General features: G+C 47.5%; 1 long non-coding RNA gene across 1 annotated transcript; it reads left to right on the top strand.

The window, feature by feature from the left end:
• The first annotated feature begins 5,596 nt into the window (after window positions 1-5,596).
• On the top strand, window positions 5,597-9,153 carry LOC140687849 (uncharacterized). Its single transcript, XR_012062500.1, has 2 exons — window positions 5,597-5,894; window positions 8,993-9,153. It is a non-coding gene; the product is annotated as an uncharacterized lncRNA (long non-coding RNA).

The raw sequence follows: 9,153 nt of genomic DNA, 5'->3' as shown, positions 1-9,153 counted from the left end.
TAGCTTTTTAAGACAGCACACATACGTTTCGTTTTCTTGCGTGTCTGAAAATGTCCCTATTCCACCCTTCCACGTGACTGCCCGCTTAGCAGAGTCTGGAATGGGCCGCACGTCATTCTACCTCTGAGTCTTTGAGGCCCTGCTTCTTGCCCCTCAGCCTTTGGCTCTGCTGTTGGGAAGTCTGATGGCATTCTGACCCCAGATCAAGCCCTCCGCCCCTCCGCCCTACTCTTTGGAAACTTATGAAATCTGATCCTTATCCCCGATACTCTGAATGTCACAGTCATGTGCCCTTCAGATGGGCCTGGTTTATTCATTTTGCTGTGTACCTGGTGGGGCCCTTTCAATCTAACAAATCAAGAAAATTTCCCTTCCTCTGGGAATTTTTAAGATACTTGTCTGTTTCCTCCAGACTGACTTCTCTTTTTCTGTGCCGCCTGTTCACACGTGTGGCTCACACAGAAACTGACACTGCCCGGCCCTCTGGGACGCACGGCTGTCTCACGTTCTTCCTTCACTTGCATTTTCCATCACAGTGACTTTCTGTCCCATCTTCTGGGACACATTAATGACTTTCTCCTCCAAACTTAACCAATTTTCTCCAATCTCAGCCATTGTATTTTTAGTTTCTGCAGACTGTGTTCTCTGCTGTTCCTTCCGTAGGTCCGTCTTCCACTCCAGTTCCCTGGATAACACCAGTCAGTCTACTGCATCGTCTCCTGCTTCCTGCATTCCTTCCTTTCCTGGGGTCTTTTCTTCCTCGTGGCCAGTGCCTACTTTACTCCACAGGCACCCAGCCCCCTCCTCTGTCTGGTCACTTCCCTCCTCCCAAACCTCTGACGTCTCTTGTCCACTGCTTGCCTCCAGTCTCGTTTCTCTGTCCTTGTGTTTCCAGTGCTTCACAAGGCCCTTCACTGTCATTTTAGCAGAGTTTTATGAGAGGAGGAAGCGAAACACATGTGGCCACGAATCTACAAACTTTTTATGAGCAGAATAAAACAGTATTTTCATGTTTAAAAGTCATTTCTCCACCTATTCCCAGTTCCTCTGTTGTGAAATGAATGTCCAAGCATTGGGTACCATTTATTAAAATCCTCCTTGTTTGTCCTGAAACGTGAATTTGAAAATAACCTGCACTGTTACATAATCATAAAGTGACTTTCGTTACCACTTTGCAATAAAATGAAAATCCTCAATAATCAATCATAAGATTAAAGAGATCTTTATCCTAAAAAAGAAAGAAAAATAGACCCAAATTTAAACATTGGTTCATCGCTTACTAAAATATTCCAGATATCAAAGAAAATTACAAACAACCTAGTGAGTTTTTTTTCCTTAATTGAAGTATAGTTGATTTACAATATTGTGTTAGTTTCTGGTGTGCAGCATAGTGATTCAGTTTTACATGTAGATATTCTTGTTCGTTATAGGTTATTATGAGATATCGAATGTATTTCCCTTGCTGTACAGAAGAACTTTATTGTTTTATCTATTTTATATGTAAGTAGTTAGTATCTGCTAATCCCAAACTCCTGATTTATCCCTCCCTTCCCCTTTCGATAACCACAAGTTTGTTTTCTGTGTCCGTGTCTGTTTCTGCCTCGTAAATAAGTTCATTTGTATCATATTTTAGATTACACATATAACTGATACCATATATTGGTCCTTCTCTGACTTAGTATGATAATCTCTAGGTCCATGACATTGCTACAAATGGCATTATTTCATTCTTTTTTATGCCAGTGCGATTTCTATATTGAAGAATATCTCTTTTCCATTCAATGCTCTGCGATTTCTATATTGAAGAATATTTCTTTTCCATTCAATGCTCACACCAGTGATAAGGACGCACATTTCAGAGATCACATTGCAAACTCAACACCTAACAATGGCTTTCCAAGTTCCTACTTTTTAAGCTTCTATAGGTAACACAAGCAAAAGCATCCTTCATACAAACACATGCACACACACATGCAAAATTCATTATATATTTAAAAATTATTTACTGCTTCAATGAAATTGTACCTTTTGAAAATATATATAGTCATGAACATAAAAACCAGTATCAAGGTTTTGTTAATGAAAAATACACACGTGTGTGTGCATGTGCGCATATACATAACCAGGTCTAACAAATCTATCTTTGGCACCATTTTTTCCCCTGTAGCACCATCGGTAACTTTCAGCAGTTAATGTGCATAATTGATTTCATTCAACTGATCAAGTCTTAGTTATTTTTCAGGTGTCACTAATTATGCTTCTTGCCTTTTTGGATTAAGAATGTACTTATTTCCTACATGAGTTAACTGTTAAAAGATTGGTTTAATGGAGACTTGGTCTCCTGCTTTGTCAGGTTCCATTCACTCTAATTTCACTTACTGGTTGGAGTTAACGGCAGTGATCTGAATTGTAATAAACTGCCTTGTATTCGAATTGGCATCGTACAGTTAAATACTTAGTTTACATGGCCAAGTGTGACAAACTGTGACCTTTCCCTGGGGTGGCATAAACTGGGGACACAATTAGTCACGAGTGGTAGGGAATCCTGAGACCTGCCCCAGAATACTGACAACCTCAGCTCTTCCTGTTACTCACACCCCGCGACGCAGGCAGTAGGACCCATATCGATCCAAAGGTTACTCTGCCCAGGCTGCCTCCCCACATCAGCCCTCCAACCACACCCGGGAGGAAACAGAACTGGGCTGAGAAGCAAACGTGCCAACACTGACCCAGCTCCCCACAACCCGGAGCAGTCCTGTGGGCGTGCGAATTAATTTTCCAGACTCTTTCCCCCAAACTGAGCTTTATGAGGGAAGAAAAGCGAAGAAAGTAACAAGTGCCAATTTCATCTAGTAGCAAACCCCAAGTATCATTAAACGCTCCCCCACGTCCTCAGCCCCAAAGACACCAAACCTTGTTTTGCCTGCAGCGAGTTTAGCAAAACAAAAAACAAACAAAAAAAACCAGTCGTAACCAGATCTGGACGGTCCTCACGGTTATCTTCGCGGGCCTGGAACGTTCCCAAGCGCAGGCCACACCCGCTGTGCCGTAAAGAGGGCTGGGCTGCAGGGTCCGCCAGGCACTGACCCGGCCTTCCCTCCGGCCTCCAGTCCCAACCCCGGCTTCCTAACGCCCGGCGCGCGCCCGCGGGGTCACCTGCGCTCGCGGGGCCCGGCGCAGCACCCCGGGAGGCTGGGCGCCGGCCCCATGCGGGCGCGGGCGGGTCCGAGGGGCCTCCGCGTCCCGGGCGCCGGCCGCGCACACTCACCGCGTCGTCACGCTTGCCGCGGCCGCCGCAGCCGACAGGGAAGCCGGGCCGGCCGCTCTCCCCGCCTCCCCGCCCCGCGCGCAGGCCCGACCCCGCGGCCCCGGCGCCCCGACACGTACCCGAGCGCGCGGCCAGAGCGGGCTGGGCGGCGACGGAGCAACGGCGGGGCCCAGGGGCCTCAAATACCGCGGCGGGGAGGCGGGCGGGCCCGGGCGGGGTTGGGGAGGAGCAGTGCGTGCGCCCGGTGAACCCCGCGCGCCGCCTCCTTTCCGGTCCTAGTGCGGTGACCGGCCCCACTGGGCCAACAGGGGCGTGGATGGGAGGAAGGCCTGGCCCTTCGGAGCCTCTCAGTGGGGTGAGCAGCATGTTACTGTGACTCTGTGACTCTTAGGTCCAGAAAAGTGCCACCCCTGGCACCTGGCTTAAGTGGCACAGCGCAGAACAGACTTGTAAAATGCAGAGAGCCAGGCCGCTTCGCGCCCCTGCGAATGCGGCTCCGGTCCGATAAATCATACAAATGCTGCGAAATCCCGGCCTGCCGCCTCCCAGCAGTCTGCGAGAACGGAAAGGCTCAGGGGCTGGAGTGGGAGTGTGGACTGAAATAAAATCAGGCAACGTGAGAGTTGTGAGCTAAGTCTTGCTTGAGGCAAAATGAGGACGATAGCCCAGGGTAGCCTTTCAGGTAGCTCTGAGGAGCTGCTGGGAAGACGCGAGGGGAGCTCAGCAGTGTGTCTGATTTTAGGGAGGGCGGGGGTTACGTTCAGTCAAGCACGGTTCAGGCAGAGGCTTGTTGCTAGTCACGAGATGCTGGTGTCACTGTTAACAGTTTCAGTGCTTTTCTAGATATGAAGAGACGCAAGAATCTGGGCTCATAAAGTCTTCTCCCAAAACTGCCTATCTGAAGGCCTGTGCTGCCAGTTTTCTCAGAGCACAGAGCGCTTCGTTCCTATCTCCACCCTGAACTCCTTTCAGGGAGTGTTGGAAGGTCAGTGGCTGCAGTGGCTCATGATTTAATCCAAGCAGAGGTAGCCGGCAAGTGCCAATGGGATCCAGTCCTTGTAGAAGCAGGTGGCAAGTGCCAATTTTTAGTTGGCAGGGAAATGCTAGCTTTGTATTAAAAATACCAAGTTCAATTTCAGAAACCTCAAATTGTTTAGTGCCTCCTCTGTCCTTACTGTAAGCCAGGGGTTCTTTGCATCTACACCTGTGACCTCTGAGCCAGGTAATTCTTTGTTGTAGGAGGGCTGGCCTGGCCCCTCTCCCCACTCAGTTGGTGCCAGCAGCAGAGCCCGCCATCCCTCCTCCCCAAGGTGTGGCTTCTTTGACTTTATTTTTGGAGTAGGGACACATGGAGGAATGCTTGGGGATTTCTCCCTTCCACCCTTGTCCTCTCCAGTCCTTTTCACCTCAGTTTGATTAGCTCAGCTTTATCATTGCTGCTTATCTTTTTGCAGAAGTAAGCAACATGAATATACTATGAAGTGAGAAATAAAATTGAGTCACTTATGTCAAGGGGCTTTAAAATGGAGCTGGAAAGCCATTAGAGAGATGGACCTTATGCACTTCCTCACCAGGTGGAACCACTAACTTTTGAACTGGGCCAAACCGCAAATATGTCAAGGACTTTGCAAAAACACCTGCAACTTGCCACAGTAACGGACTTTCCCCTCCCTCTAGTGATGGCCTTGGCGATCAATCACGTTCAGCCAAGACTAGCTCCTGCCTCCAGCTCCAGTTATAATCCTCTGTACGGCAGCCCTGCCTCCTGCCTTTCCAGCCCCTGGCCTCTCTTACTCCCTAGTGGGATGCTGGGTTGCCACCCAAATCTGTGTGCCCCAAATTGCAAATCCTTTGATCCCCAGTAAACTCTTTTGGTTTGATTGTTGCTTCAGTGTGTGTGTGTGTGTGTGTGTGTGGTGTGTGTGATATTACATATATTTTATGTTAACGTATATCTTATATATTTTTGTATATTTTATGTGTATTCATTCTAATTTCAACTCTGTTTTTACCAAAAGAGCAGCATTCAATCAATCTGTCCATCTACTGTCTATTGATAGTTCTGCTACTTTCTTTTTTCCACCTAACACTAAATTTTGGAGATTTCTTTAATCTGGCACACAGAAATCATCCTTGTTCTTTCTCTGGCTGCTCCATGTTCCACTGACTGCCACTGATGGCAACCATTTGGGTTGTTTCCGATCTTAACTAATTACAAACAGCGCTGTCATAAACAGCCCAGTGCTGGGCTTCTCAGAGTTTAATGCGCATGCCAGCGACCTGAGGTCGCTGTCAGAATGTTGCTAGTCACGAGATGCTGGTGTCAGAATGCAGATTCCGATTCAGCAGCCCCTGAGAGCCTGCGTTTCTAACAAGCGCCCGGGAAGCTGAGGCTGCTGGCCCACAGACACACTTTCGGTAGCAAGAGCTTGGTGTGATGATTGTTTTCTATGATTCTTAGAAGCAGGGTTGCTAGATCAGAAGGTAAATACAGATGTACTTTGGGTGCTGTACTTCTCAGGAGTGGAGCCGTTTGGCCCCCTCCCCCACTGTGCCCGAGGGCCGCTTCGCAGCTGCGCTGACAGCCTTGCTTGGCCGTCTTCTTCGGATTTTTACCAGGTGACAGGTGAGAAACACTGTCTCCCGTACCCTAATTAGCATTTGCTTTATCATGAGTAAGTTTGAACATCTTTTCTTAGGTTTAAAAGCCATTGCCTCTTCCTGTTTTATTCCCCCCATCCTGTGAACTGTTCATGACTTCTGTTCATTGTAAAAATCGCTTGGTCTTTCTTTTCGGTTCTTACGTGCTCTGTATATATTAGCATAATTAGTCCTTTATGAGCTATGGCACAAATAGTTTCCCCCAGCTTCTCATCTGACATTTTCTGGGACTGCTTCTGGTGCTTCTGGCACACATTTTTTTATGTAGTCAAATTGAACGATTTTTCCTTCATGACTGATAGATTTTTGCATCATAGTTAGAAGGCCTTTCTCTGAATTATACAGTTCACCAGTGTTTTCTTCCAGTATTTGTATGGCTTTACTTTTTACATTTAGACTGCTGATCCAGTTAGAGTTTACCCTGCTGTTCGAGAAATGTAGATCCAATTTTAACTCTTTCAGATGGCTTTCCAGCTGTTCCAGCTCCTTTTGTTAAAAAGTCTGTAATTTTCTCTGACGATTTGACAGGCACTTTTATTACATACCGAGTAGCTGCATGCCCTGGGGTCTGTCTCTGGACACTATATTTAGCCCCACTGATCACTCTTTCAACCACAGAGCTTCCATGATATGGTTTACTACCTGATGGGGCCAGTCCCCCTCATCACTCCTCTGTTTCAGGATTTTCCTGGCTGTCCTTGCTTCTTTATTTTCCCAGGTAAACTTGAGAGTCAGCTTGTCTAACTCTAAAAAAAAAGAAAAAGAAAGTGTTGGTGTATTTGTTAGAGTCATACTGAATTTACCTCGCGGTAAATTAATGTCGTTTACTGATTCAGTTGTCCCGCCTGGAGGAAAGCAGGACAGGCCACCCCAAAGTGAGCCCCTTTGGTGTGTGAATTTCTTTGAGCAGAAGGCAGCCAAGACCCAGCAGACTCTGGAAAACCTTTACCTCTCCCTTAACTGCCTAAAAGAATTTAGATAGGGGGCCTGGCCCAGAAAGAGAGCTATAAACAGAGATAACTTTTTACCTGAGACTTACCTGCAGGGCAGGACAGACATCTGATTACCAAACCCCTGCTCTTATCTTCCTGCAAAAGGCCCTCCCCCCTTGGAAGCCCCAGCTCCATCCTGAGCCCTCGGCTCAGGGAGGCAGGTAAGTCTCAGTTGCCTGGCTGCCTTTGGGTCGTATATTTTCATGGACTCACATACATAAAAAGCTAAATTTAGTGGGGAGGGCTTGGCTGAGTGGTCAAGTACATGCTTAGCACACAAGGTCCTGGGTTTAATCCCCAGTACTGCCATTTAAAAGTAAGTAGATAAACCTGATTACCTCCTCCCCCACAGAACAAAACAAACCACCCCACCACCACCACCAACAACAACAAACAAACAGAAGCTAAGTTTGTTCTTCTTGTCTTACTCTGTCGTATGTCAGTTCAATTATGAGACGAGCAAAAAGAACCCAGAAGGGGAGAAGGTAAGTTTTACCCTCCCCTACATAGCCAGGAACATTCTGGATCTTCCTGTTTGCCCAAATACTTGTTTTTCTTTTTCAGGAGTGTTTTAAAGTTTCCTTCATAGAGGACGTGCACATTTCTTGTTTAGCTTATTCCTAGTTATTTTATTTTTCTGTTGATTTTATGCAGAAGCATTTCTCTCCCCTTACGTTTTCCAGCGGCTCCTGTTGTATGAGAGGATTGTTTCCATGTGTTAACTTTATCCCTTGCTACCTCACTGAGTTTTCTTACTATTCATGTCAGTTTTCTTTCACTGAGTCTTTTGGGTCCTTGTGTCCTACAGCTGTATTATGACACCTGCAGATAGAGATAGCTGTGTTTCTTCCTCCAGTTTTCATGTCTCTCACGTTTTCTCTTGTTTGAGTGCGTTGGCTGATACCTCCGATAGAGTAAGTTCCTCAGCCTGCCTACATTTTAGTGCTTCAATACCTGCGAAATGAGAGGGTGCGTACAGGAAGCCAGCATGGCTCCACAAGGAGCAGGCCGTTCCGGGGGCGGGTGCAGCTCGGGGCGGAGCACGCGCTTAGCGTGCACGGGCTGCTCGGCTCACCCCGCAGCACCGCCACTGAAGAAAAGGGGGCGAGAACAAGTCCTTCCTCAGCGCGTCTGCTTTTTCCAGCAGCTTCACTTGGCAGGGGGCCTAGGCAGAGGGTCTGTAGGCCAGTGTTCTCTGTCATCCTGCCTGGATTCAAATTAGGCTAGAGAGCTGCTTCCAAGTTATGCAGGCTAACAGTTCTGGGCTCAGAATCCTCCGAGAAAGATTTCTCTTAGCGTAGACTTGAGTGTATATTTACCGCATTTTCATAACTTAATATCCTGACAGGCTCATGATGAAGAACAGAATCAAAACGAAAAGTAGTCAGATACTTAGAAAGAAACGATGTGAGTGCTCAGCTGAAGAGGTACCTGACCACGAAGGCCTGGGGTTTCTGTTGTCTCCAGGCCAGCATGCAGCCCCAGCCCGGTGTGGTGGTGCTAGACGTGCTTCCAGCACCCCGCCCCCCAGCCCCGGGCTCACAGCGGGCAGAGGCTGCTGGTCTCTTCAATAAAGACCTCTGGCCAGTCAGCCTCCAGGGCCTCATGACTGAGGATCTAAAGGTTATCATTTCCCAGTCACTCGGAGCTCTCCTTTATTTTTTATCTTCTCTTCCTCATTCCTAAGCTCCTTCACTAGCTATACCACTGGCATTCATTCCCTGATGGAGAGGGTCCCTCCCTGTGGACCACAGGTCACAGAGCAGGAAAGGCAAGCGGGATGAACCAATGAAATCCTGGGTTTTACCTGCATCTTCATTTACCTCAAGGCTTCTCAGTGTTTGGCCCTTCACTCACAGGATGACCCAGGACGGTTGTCTTGGAAGCTGAGCCGGAGGGGTCACTGGTGGGTGAGGAGTGCCTCAGGCCGTTTGCAGAAGGACACACACAGCTGTGGCGCAGTACGGCTTGGTGATTCACTAGTGTCTGATGCTTAGAAAATTTGCTTCAATATAGCAATGATGTCAACCAAAAGTCACTCCCAAGAATGTCTTTTTCTTTCTGATCGCAGCTAATTGATCCCTGCTGCTAACCCGGACAGAACCCTGGCCCTCACTCAGCAATAGGATGGCATTTTCTTTCGCCAGACATCCTTGAACGGGGAATTGTTTCGATTTCAGCTTCAAAGGACTTCAGCACTCGATGTAAAATAAAAGTAAACAGAGCCTTTTA

Source organism: Vicugna pacos, chromosome 20 (assembly GCF_048564905.1).
Source record: "Vicugna pacos chromosome 20, VicPac4, whole genome shotgun sequence".
NCBI lineage: Eukaryota > Metazoa > Chordata > Mammalia > Artiodactyla > Camelidae > Vicugna > Vicugna pacos.
Note: the sequence above shows the minus strand (reverse complement) of the source record. Positions and strands in the feature narration are given on the sequence as shown.